At 36.2% G+C, this 12649-nt stretch overlaps 1 long non-coding RNA gene across 6 annotated transcripts; it reads left to right on the forward strand.

The window, feature by feature from the left end:
- Positions 1 to 1948: 1948 nt before the first annotated feature.
- LOC110889409 lies at positions 1949 to 6380 on the forward strand. Of its 6 annotated transcripts, XR_004871957.1 has the most exons (9): positions 1949 to 2390; positions 2474 to 2573; positions 3234 to 3296; positions 3392 to 3547; positions 3667 to 3847; positions 3949 to 4042; positions 5463 to 5553; positions 5830 to 5885; positions 5996 to 6380. It is a non-coding gene; the product is annotated as an uncharacterized LOC110889409 (long non-coding RNA). The 6 variants fall into 6 exon arrangements; XR_002563582.2 differs by having other exon boundaries at positions 1949 to 2573; positions 3373 to 3547; XR_002563581.2 differs by having other exon boundaries at positions 1949 to 2573.
- The last annotated feature ends 6269 nt before the right edge of the window (positions 6381 to 12649 follow it).

Raw genomic sequence — 12649 nt, forward strand, 5'->3', positions numbered from 1 at the left:
TAGCTCTTTTGAAAATAAGACCGAGAAACCCTATTATATATAACCGAAACCTACCCATGCCTATAGGATGTTTAATCGGGTATTGTATTTTCTTGTTTTCAGTTCGAGTCGGTTCGTTTAAAATGTTCACCCCTACTTATTCATGTACATTACTTTTTAAAATTATTAATATCTATTATTAATATCTATTTTATTTTAATATCTATTAGTAATTAGTATTAGGAGTTAACTGTCATTTTCGTCCCTGTGGTTTGGTCACTTTGGCCATTTCAGTCCATTTTTTAAAAATACGCCATTTTCCTCCCCCACGTTATGGAAAGGTGCCATTTCAGTCCAAAAATCATAACCCAGTTAAGTCAGTTTGTAAATAAGGATTGATTGTGTAAATTTGTAACATAAAGGACCATTTAAGTAAAATGTATAAATATTAATATAATTATAAAATATATAATATATATATATATATAATGTATACATAGGAACGGAACCGGAGCTCCGGTAGTCACCACCGCCGCCGCCGGAACCGGAGCTCCGGTGGTCACCGCCGCGCCGCCGGAACCACCACCTTCATCATCATCATTTCAATCATTTGAGAGCATCCGCAATCATCAGACATCATCATCATATCATAATACATCTTCAACTTCATCGTTCTTTCACCGGTCACCGGTCACCATCTCCGGCGACTGCATCGTTACCATCGACCAGCGTACACCGATCATCTTCTTCAAACACCGAACAACTAGCTGCAACTCCGACGGACACCAAAAACCTACAACCCTTTCCGATCATCTTCACTGTTTATCTTCACTCCAACCTCCATTCTTCTCAACCATCACTCTCTCATTTTCGTCAATCATCTCCGTCGACGGCCTCCAATCTCCGATCTCCGGAACCTGCAACTGTCTTCATCTCTTTCAAATTGCTATGCAATTATTTGAACCAGAAACCCCACTGATCAAAACTTTTTTGTTGGATAATTTCAAATTGCTATGCAATTATTTGAACAAAAACTGTTGGATTCCACCACATTATACACTGAATCCTCATATTGCATATAGAAATACAAAGTCAACATCATCAAACACAAAACTCCTAAAAAATCACCATAAATCTGGGTTTTGAACTCATTATTGTTCATCTAACCACCACTCTCCACAACAAACCATTCTCTTCATCATCGGAATACCGGACTTGATATAACCACCATCATCATCTCCGACCATCTTCGTCAATGACCGTCTTCATAAACACCATCCACCACCACTTCACCGTTCCACACCACCTTCACCGTTCCACACCACCTTCACCGTCACACAGCGACTTCGGTCACTTCCATTTCCACCATCAACCTCCGCCATTAATCCAGCACATCACCTCCGATCGACAACCCCAACCATCGTCACCCAACCTCCACAACCGTCCCCGCTACTGCGACTCGTTGACGGTGATACTCCGGCCGTCGAGGCTCTGGCCGTTCATTGTATCAGAACTCTCAACCTCGAGAGTTATAGTCTTTTCGGTTTAAAGTTTTTACAAAGATCCGCATCTTGAAAGATAACTAAAAGCAAATTATAGTTTGTGTTGATTGAATCGAAGAGAGAGAGAGGGGAGAAGAAGGTTTGTTGCAACTTCCTGTTGGCGTGTGTTATTAGGAGATGGTATTAGATTGTTGTTGCAGTGTTTTCTAAAGGGTTGAAGAAGGGTTAAGGTTTTACTTAAATGGTCCTTTATGTTATAAATTTACACAATCAGTCCTTATTTACAAACTGACTTAACTGGGTTATGATTTTTGGACTGAAATGACACCTTTCCAGAACGTGGGGGAGGAAAATGGCGCATTTTTGAAAAATGGACTAAAATGACCAAAGTGACCAAACCACAGGGACGAAAATGGCAGTTAACTCTTAGTATTAGTATTAGTATTTAGTAATAGTAACACTAGTAATAGTAACAGAAGGGAAATGAACAGTAGAAGGGTTCCCAGGTTTCTCAATTCTACATCTGCCGGTCATCACCACGTGTTCCCTTTTAGGTTTTTCACCTTTCCACGCGTCTCCGTCTGCTCACCATATGGGTCGTCTCCACTGCTGCACAAGTTATGGTCGATTGGAAGTTAAAGTCCACCGCCTCTTTCCGGCGAAGAAAAAGGAAAACCGGTGAGGGAAATCCATGATTGATGAAGAAAGCGGCGGTGATTTCAACTCATACGGTGACGGTGGTTTGGATTCCGTATGACAAGCTCTGTTCTGGCTGTTTTCGATTCTGATCAGGAAATACTCCTGAATCAGGTATCAAGCAAAGAACTTTACCGAATCAGATCACGGGGTGTGTGATTTTCTATAGTAAATCATCATCTCAACCTAATATCTCTGTTAAAATTCTGTGAGGTAAGTGAATTTAACCTACAAATGCTTCTGTTGCTTGGTATCTAAGAAAATTGAGTGCGGTGTTGGTGTTGTGTTCATGTTAGTTGAGTTTGGAGGCTGAAATGAGGAACTTTGGAACTTTGGGCTCAACAGTAGGAAGTTTTCACCAACACTGGTTTGATTTTTAATAATTAGGCCTTGATGGTATAGTCTTGGGTTTTTTTTTTTTTTTTTTTTTTTAGAATCAAAATTATCATCACTATTTGTAAGCTACTTTATTCTATTAAAACTAGGGGTTGATTACTTTAAAAGAGCAAGTAAAGTTCATGGTCTTAAACAGAAGATTATTTTCAAAATTTAAGCTATTTAAACTCAAAGATTAAGTTGAGAAAGTTTATATGGTCAAATTGTTTAACTTGAAGTGGTTTTAAATGTCCTCTTCATCAACCCATACGACCAAATGGGCTGGATATAAATTTAAGATTTGTTCATTAGAAACTTTGTATTACAACGGATGCTTAGCGTGATTTAGTATATTTCCAAAAAAATAATTTATTACATTTGACCCTAGGATTTCGTTTACCTCTGCACATTACATTATAACAAGAAGAACACAGAATTATGCTATTATCGATATTTTTGGCCATGTTATGCTATTTAATTGTTGTGTGTGTTTCGTTTTTTTAGTTAGCTTTATATTTTTTACTTAGTAATTTATTTTACTCCTGAAATCCTAAAATATTATATATGATGTCAATTCTGTGAAAGTCGAATGCGACTATCGTTGATTATTTCTTGATATCGAATTGGTTTCGTCTAAAAGAACTACATCCCCAGAGTGTAAACTAATTATGTTCAACACAGATTCACCTTTTCGACTTACTCCGGTCGTGCTTCCTGCTTCCTGGTGGTATGACAGTTCGCTAGGTAACTTAAGGTTTACGTATTGTTTTTAATTCTTCAAATGTTTTTTATTTATTTAAAAGGCTTTATTTGTTAACAGATGGTTTCGAACTTTGCAGAACTTCTGCTGGTTGTTCTTCAGGTAGAAATGTTGTCAAAGGTGAATTACAAGAAATATGTAAATCTTATTGGATAATTTAAAGAACAAAAACCTTTCATTAAAGTTACGGTTTTTGAATATACTCCAAATGGAACTCTCTTCGAGCACCTACACAGTAAGTTACATGGGTGAACTTTGACTTTTTCATCACTTTTGTTAGATTAGATAATTAGATTGTATGCATACCTTTTGTTTCAAAATTTTAAACTGATATATTTTTTTGCCTGTCTTAAGATCGGCGCTGCAAGTCTTCAACACCGACGACTAACCGATTCATTAAACATCGCGGAACATAGGAAACAAATCCCCCACTAGGGGTGACAAGAGAAAGAACAAAGAAAATGAGAGGATACTTAGATGTCTTCATGACTTCACTAATGACAAGAAAACTACTTATCGTTATGTAAAGAACAAAGTAAGTCTTGCATTTAGTCATTTATGGTAATGATTTTACATGTAAATTATTTTTCATTTATGGTTAACTGGATCGTATTGTTATATATTTTTTTATTGTAGGACAACTGATTATGTGTTCAATGCAGTTGGCCTTTTGGTCTTTTTGCTTATGGCTATCATGCTTGATATAACACACAATATGAACCATCACCGGGTAACACACTGCAAATTGTATGATTCATAGAATGTAGCATCTTATAATAGTTGTTACCGACTCAAAACTGTTGCTAGGATTTTTTTTAGGATAAATTACACTTTTCGTCCTTTATGTTTGTATGTGATTGCAATGGATAACCTTTAACTTTAATAATTACAGTCACAGTCCTTTATTTGCAAAACCCGTTACACTTTACGTCCTTTAGTACTAATCATGTTAAAATTTTTAGTTAAGTTTATTCACTTAAGGGTATTTTGGTCAATTCATGTTTTATTTAAATGTTTATTATTATTATTATTATTATTATTATTATTATTATTATTATTATTATTATTATTATTATTATTATTATTATTATTATTATCATATTCATCTCCTTCAAACTCTCAAATTCAGATCTAAAAAGTCTCTCTCCCTCTCTCTCTCTACAAAATCCTCTTCTTCAACTTTGGAGATCTAGAAAAACTCTCTCTCTCTCTCTACAATCACCACTCAATCCACCAAGCTTATGTTCCATATAACCCACTATTTCATAAAAAAGATGAATACCCAAAATAAATTATCTTTGAGAAGTGGGTTTTTTTGCATCAAAATGGGTTGAAAATGGAAAGCTTTTATGCTCTGAATTGAAATTGGAAGGTGGGAAAACAGGTAATCGTTGGATTACTGGTGGCCGGAGCCACCGTAGATGGAGGCGAAGGAAGATGTTCATTATCAGTTGGATTAACGGTGGCTGGAGCCACCGTAGACGGCGGTGTTAGGGCGACAGTGGGGTTTTGTTTTTGAAGATTTGTTTTTGATTTGTGAAACATAGATCTGAAATCCGTTCTTATTCTTGGAATTTTGTAGATTTGAAATTCGTTCTAGTTATGGAAAAGTGTTTTACCCAAGTTTAGAACTTGTTTTTTTTTTTTTTTTTTTGTATTTTATAAGAAAAGAATCTTAAATTGGATTTTTCTTGCTTTTGTAGAGTTTATTACTTTGAAGATGTATTTTTTTGATTTGTTGAAGATGAAATCCCCAGATCTATAGATCTGGAAGTACATATATTTTGAGATATTATTGCAAGTAAATGTTCTTGTTTATGAAGATGATAAATGTTATTCATCGGTGTTCTTGATGTTCTTGTTTATGAAGATGATAATGTTCTTGTTTATGAAGATGATAGAAGATTGGTGTGTTCTTGTTTTTGGTTTACTTTATTAAATATTTAAATAAAAACCTGAATTGACCAAAATACCCTTAAGTAAATAAACTTAACTAAAATTTTTAACCTGGTTAGTACTAAAGGACGTGGAGTGTAACAGGTTTTACAAATAAAGGACTGTGACTGTAATTATTGAAGTTAAAGGCTATCCGTTGCAATCTCATACAAACATAAAGGACGAAAAGTGTAATTTACCCTTTTTTTTATCAGTTTGTAGGTCAGATTGCATATGGTTGTTTGTAAAATGGGTCAACTTTCCTCACTGCATCGCGTGGGCCACAGGTGAAATGGATGCAAGCAGGTTAGTAAGCAAACTACCGGCCATTTCGGTTGAGGTGCAAAAAATGGCCAGTGGGGTTAACGGGTCGGGTTGGGTTTGAAACTAAAGATCCTTACATTTAGGTTTCGTAAAGCATAATCCTTTTAAATACAATTGTCAAAGGTGAAATGGTGCAAGTATTGTTAACGTTACTGACCAAATGGACGGTCCCAGGGGTTATTAACGGATTGAGTTTCAGACCAAAACTTCTTAAATCAAGGTTTTTAATGCATATTTCCTTTTTAATACGATCTCTAGAAATGAAGTGGATGCAAGCATAGTGTTAATGGCGCATAGCGACAAATAGCGATAAGGTACCAGTATGCTACATTAACTTTTTTTATAGGCTTTAGACAAGATTCGTTTGAGAGCTTATTCATATTGTATCTAACAAAGCTAACAACACATTGACCATCATTGATAGTGGAGGTGGAACCTGAAGGCTGGCGAATAACAAAAAAAAAAAGTGAAAGCAACGACATTAATGTTGCCATGGCATTACCTTTTTCAAAGTTGGTGAACAATCTTGGTACCATTGCAAGAACTTGCCCTAAGATTTAATGGAAGGTATTATTGGTGGTGCTAAAGTTAGCATGATTGGACAGTTTGATGTCGTTGGGTACAAATATGTTGGCAGCTTAATTTATATTTCACTGCTGCACTGCATGATTGCTTGAAGGAAGTAACAATAGTTTAGGTTCAGGCAATAGTAAAAATCTGTGAACCATGTTGATGTCTCCATGGCGAATTTCGTGGTTAACTACCAGTTGTTTTTTTTTCGATTTTTTCGATAAGTATATTTTTATCTACATCTCGATATAATTTTTTTCCTAGATCGTGTTATGATATCAAATTGAGAATGATTCGGTTTAGAGCATCAAGAAAAAACTGGTTTAACGCGCCGCAACGCGCGTGAGGTATAAAACTAGTTGTTTCAATAAACTCAAATAACTTTTATATGTTTTATTATCATTTTTTTACAAAAGTTATACTATAAAATCAAGAATTTAACTACCATTAACTTGAGTATGTTTTTGTTGAATACATTTTATTAAAATTTAATAAATATTGGTTTAATCTAGGTTGCTTAATTGTTTATAGGTATTGTGTAACTATTTATATACGACACTTAATATGTTGCGTAAACTAGTTGATGCCCCGCTCGCGTTGCAGGGTGATGGCTGAATAATGAGCGAGTGTTAGGCAGCTCATTGACACGAAAAACAATTAAATCGAGTCAACCAATTAAAACAAAACACTTTTATAGTTTTGCTAAAAAAAAACTAAAACAATGGCAATATTGTAATTTTTAACTGAGGGAAAGTTGTATTTTTTGACTGGGTTAAATCGTAATTTGTCAAAAGCTAAAGTGATGACAGTACTCTAAATTTGAACCAGGGGTAAAATTGTAAATTTTCACAGGGGCAAATTCATAATTTTGAACTTGGGGTAACAGCGTAATATAAATTTGAACTAAGGGCACAATCATAATTTTAAGCTGGAGGCAAAACCACAATTTTATTTTGAAAGGAGCGCAAAATCGTAATTTTGAGTTGGGGGCAAAAATTTAATTTTATTTTGAAATGTGGAAAAAAACGTAATTTTGAACTGAGGGCGAAATCATAATTTTTAAAATGGGAAAAAAATCATATTTTTGAACAGAGAGCAAAATCATAATTTTTAGCTAGGGGCAAAAACAAAATTTTATTTTGAACTGGGGACGAAAAGATAATTCTGAACTGCGGGAAAACCACAATTTTATTTTGAAGGGAAAATCGTAATTTTGAGCTGGGCACAAAAGCGTGATTTTATTTTGAGCTGGGGCAAAACCATAGTTTTAAAGAGGGACAAAAACGTGATGGATATAAAATAATAAACTGGTTGGTCCAATAGGAGAGTGCCAGCCAAAATCGTAATTTTGAATTGAGGGCAAAATCGTAATTTGGAGATGAAGACAAAGCGTAATTTGATTTTGAGCTGAGGGCAAAATGGTAATTTTAAAAAGAGCAAAAACATAATTTTAAATTAGATATAAAATAATAAACTTATTGGTCCAATAAGGGAGTGTGAGGGCAGCTGCCTCACACTATTACTCAATTTGATAAATGTATGTACAGTAAATAAATAAATATTGTGCATGAATTATGGTGTGGGCGCATATACCCTTTGATACATGTATGTATCGTAAATAATATAAAATTTAGAGTGAATTTCAAGTTTTGTCCTTTATCTTTAGGCCACTTTGCAAGTTTTGTCCTTTATGTTTAAATTTGACGAGTTTTGTCCTTTATGTTTAAAAATCAAGCACGTTTTGTCATTTATGCTTGATTTTTAAGGACAAAACGTGCTTGATTTTTTAAACATAAAGGACAAAACGTGTTTGATTTTTAAACATAAAGGGTAAAACGTGCTTGATTTTTAAACGTAAAGGACAAAACTCGTCAAATTTAAACATAAAGGACAAAACTTGCAAAGTGGCCTAAAGATAAAGGATAAAACTTGAAATTCACTCTAAAATTTAAATATTGATGAATAAATATGTTTGATAGTTTTCTATGCATATAACCTATACATGGAGACACTAGTACACAAAAATTATAAAATAACCATTGATTAAAAATTTGGATTTGTTTTTTTTTTTTTTTTTCAATAGTGTAGTGTATCTATAATGGTGGTGTATGAAGTTAGCTTTTAAAAAAAATTGATATAGTGGTGGTGGGGTGTGTGTATAATTGATTAATTCAATAGTTTTTATATCAATATTAATTAATATCTTAATTTTCATTTATGAATCGCCAACGACTTGTACTTTTGGCAGTCAACAAATAAACGATACCACTATCAGGCATATTTTTATCATGTTTTATTGAATTATGGTTTCCATATCAACAAGGGGACAGAGGCTTTTATATTTGTTAGTTTTTTAACTAAAATATAAACGACGTATTTGTAAAACTTAACATGGTTTTTAACATCCCCTCTTTGACAGCGGTCTAACACCGAATAATGGAGTTATTGAATATAGCAACGTGTGTAGTTAAGCAAACACCAATTTCATCGGTTGAATCTCTCTCGTAATTTCAAAATTTATGTACGGTATTGTTGATGCAACAAATAATAGACCAAGTGTAGTAACTTACCTGGTTAGGTAAAAGGGTTGAAGAGTTCAACTTTGCCTAACGCAGGTCGTGGGGTCTCTCCACGTTTGCAAGACGTGGAGAGAGGTTCACTAGTTTATTTTTGTTGTTTGCTAAAGATCCTCCTCTGAAGTATGTTCAGATTCGGATGAACTAGCAAAAGGAATGTGTGTGTTAGACGTGAAAGGGAGTAACTTGCATGAAGCAAGAACTCAGTATGAATGATCAGAGATCTTAGTAATCAGGGTTGGTCAGGAATGTCTGCTTAGTAAATGAAGTGTTTAATTTATAGGAGATGACATCTCCCAAACAGGAAGGCATTTGACTAGTGACCATGCTTGCAGTGAGGGACTTACCCTTTCGGGGGCTGAAGCCTTTTGCCCCGCGGATAAAAGAGTGTGTTCTGAGGACCTGCGTTACTTTTGCGGCTGGTGAGTTGGTGAAGTAATCCAGGGACATGACTGCTTACTGTTCCGTGTTACTTTATTTCAGTTCCTCAGGTTTTTAACCTTTGAACCATTTTGCCTTTTGGGCATTCATGTATTGAGGTCATTTATTTTGGTTTTGGGCTACCCCCGTCATCAGCCCCCCAAGTCAGAGGTTTTTGGGGAATGAGCTCAAAGACTTCTGACTTTTATACATGTGTTTTACTGCCTAGAGGCTTTAAGGGTTCAAGGCTTGAAGGGTTGGAAACGGTTTTGTGATTTTTAAATTTTGACAAAACAGTTTGACAAGACTTGTGGCAGTCTTTCAGGCGGCGGTTTTAATTTCCCCTGCCTAATTATATTTTCTTCTTATCTCATTAACTGATATTTAACTAGAAGAACATTATTTGCTCCTTTTTTCTCTCAAGTTTTCATCTTTTTCAAATCAGGTCAGTTTCGCTTTGCTTACTTTGTTTTTAATTATTCATATCATGGGTGCTCGTAAGGATTTGGCAAAATCGTTTCCCCAATGACTCAAGAGGAAGTCGATTTGTTTTGTATGAAGTGGGGAATAGGGACAAAGTTTAAACCGGTTGCACCGGCTTGTGATAAGTCTATCGATCAGTGTCCTCCTGGTTCGATCGCTTTATATTGTTGACATTTTGAGTTCTCGAATCTTCGTCATTTGTTTTCAAACTTTGTCTAAAATATTTTGGAATATTATCGCATATCTTTTGGTCAAATTCACCCTCCTGGAATGGCTAGGGTTTTGCATTTTGAAATTTTGTGTCGGGCTTCCGGGTATGATCCGACTCTGTTGTCGTTTCGTCGTTTCTTCCGGCTTGCCAAGAATGGGGACTGGTTTACTTTCGAGACCACTCAAATTGATACCTGTTTGATTTCGTCCATGGTTTCTACACTTGGGGTCTGGAAAGATCGGTTTTTCTGGGTGTCTGAGGAGATCGTTCCCTTCAAACTTGTTTGGAGACACCCAGATGCCGTTTTGAACGAACCTGAGCCTTCTGCGTCTGAAATAAATACTCGATTTTTAGAAATTCTTAGGGAGTGTTCTTCAAGGCTTCGTCCCTTTCCTGAGCATTTATTGGTATTATTGGGTCTTAGTAAATTGTGGGAAAAACGTGATCGAGACCCGGTGCTCATGAGAGATGGGAAGGGTATGCATTTATTTTCCTCATGTGCTTGTGTTCTTGTTTCTTTGCTTGCTTATATGTTTTTTGTTTATTTTGCAGTTATGTCTGCTCTTGACTTTATAAAAAGCGATGACACTTCCGATATTGCTTTTGATGATGTTGGTGCTACCCCTGGTGAGGATGCAGTTGTTAGGGGTTCTGATTATAGGTTCGAGGGTTCTGGGTATGTGAATGTCCCGAATGTTAAAGGTTTTACTAAGGCTACTGCTTCCAAGGGTTCCACTCGTCGTTCACAACGTCATCTAAAGGGTGTTGATCAGTCACTGGTTCAGAGCCTATTGATGTTAGTGATGATATTGAAGTATTAGCAGATCAAGCTGTGGATGTCAGCAAGGGTAAGGAGAAAGAGTTAATTGTTTCAAGCAAGAAGAAAAAGTTAATTAAGAAAGGTAATACTCCTGTTATTCATGGTTCATCAGTCAAGAGTGTTGAGAGCTTCGAAGGTTCGGAGGGTCAGGAGGTTTATGTTCCTAACTGGGGGGTCAAGGATGGTGATGCTTTCAAAGACCCGGCTGTTTGTGCTGAGGCCTTAGCTCATTTTGCTCCTCCCGGTGTTCGAAGCGCCATATCTGAGATGGAGGTTGATCATCTTATTTCCGAGATGATGTTGAGTTCCTGCAACCTTTCGGCACTGTTGGCTGAAGGTGTTACTCGTTTTGCCAAAGGTATGCAGGAATATGAGGAAGCCTCCAAGAAGAAGGAAAGGATGAAAGCTTCGATAGCTGCCATGAAGAAAGAGATTGATAGCTTTTCTGAAAAGGAACTTGCTTGGGTTAAGAAGGAGGGTGAGCTGATAAGAAGACATGAAATTGAGATGAGTGATCTCAAAAAGAGTTTTGAAGCCGATAAATTGAAGCTAAAATCTGACAGGGAGGCCTTAGTTGTTCAACAAAAGGCCTTTGATGAGGAAAAAGAGAGCTTAAAGACTTTGGTTGCCCAAGCTACTGGAGACAATTAGTGGCTTATTGAGCAAGGCTTTCACCAAGTTGTGACCTATCTTCTTCACTCCAAAGAGTTCAATTCTGCTCTAGGTGAGGTTTACACTAAGCTGCTCAATTTGGGTAAACATCAGGGTCTTATTGCAGGTTATAAGCTTCATGAATCTGGCCATCCCTTGGAAAAATCTCCTTTGTACCATCTCGAGGCTTCCGATGTCTTCAAGGGTTCCGTAGAGCAGATGGAAAGGCTAACATACCCTTATGTAAGCCAGGTTGCTTCTTGCTATGGTAAGCCCCTTTCTATCTTGAAGGGATTAAAGCCTAATGGTCTCAATGAAAAGTTGTGTGTTGAAGTACTCAACTCCCTTTCAAGGAAACGTTCCTATTCGGGAGATAGTGAAGATACCTTTTCTAGAGAACTTAATGCTCCCAAGGATGCAAGCCTGGATGGTTCGGCTGTTGGTGGTGAAGGCTCAAAGGCTAAGAAGGTTAAGAAGACTAAGAAGGCCAAAGGTAACAGTTCTGGTGCTTCTAAGCCTTCTACTGATGCATGATATTCGTAGCTTTCTTAGCGCTTTAAAACAATTTGTGGTTTGTAACCTTAACTTTGAACAATATTAGGTTTGCAGGAACCCTTAAGGTTCCTGTTATGTGGTTGTGCTTTTAGGCCTGTATGGCCGTTTGAACAATATCTAAGCTTGCAAGTCACTAGGACTTGTTTTAACTTGTGTTTGAATGGTTGAAAGTCTTTCAGGGCTTTCTTTGTTATGACATTATGTTTAGCTATTTTCTTTGTGTTGTGTTTTTATACGTGTGCCTATTTTGTTAAGGCAGCTTGGTTGGTTTTAAGCTTTTAAGCTTTTTGGCTATCTGTAGGTAGGTTGAAGCCTTTAAGGTTTCGAGTTGTCATATATGTGGTTTGAAGCCTTGAAGGCTTCTTAGTTTTATAACTTGACTTGGTTTGTATTTTTAGGTTTTTGTAACTTTTTGTTCAAGTTGTTGCATTGCTCTTTGATTTATTTCCTTTTTCTTGTATCTTTGTCTTTGTTAAGTTTGGCGTTGTCTTTATGTTTTATATACCTTAAAGGGTTCGGTGCTGCAGACACTTAGCCTTGGTATTTTTAACAAGAAGACATAACACCTATCCTTTTTATCATTCTATTTGATTTCGTAAGCCTGTTTGTTTGCAATTTTTCTAAGGCTTAAGGAACATTTGGTGTAGGGTGTTCAAACCTGTCTATGAGACCGCTTTGTTTTTGATGATAAGTCTCATGGAGTTGTATTGATCTTGGAACTCACCCCTTATATAGGTCCATTCAACCCTTGAACCTATTGAGCGATATGGCCTGGGAGCTCAACCCCTTACA

Source organism: Helianthus annuus, chromosome 11, assembly GCF_002127325.2.
Source record: "Helianthus annuus cultivar XRQ/B chromosome 11, HanXRQr2.0-SUNRISE, whole genome shotgun sequence".
Lineage (NCBI taxonomy): Eukaryota > Viridiplantae > Streptophyta > Magnoliopsida > Asterales > Asteraceae > Helianthus > Helianthus annuus.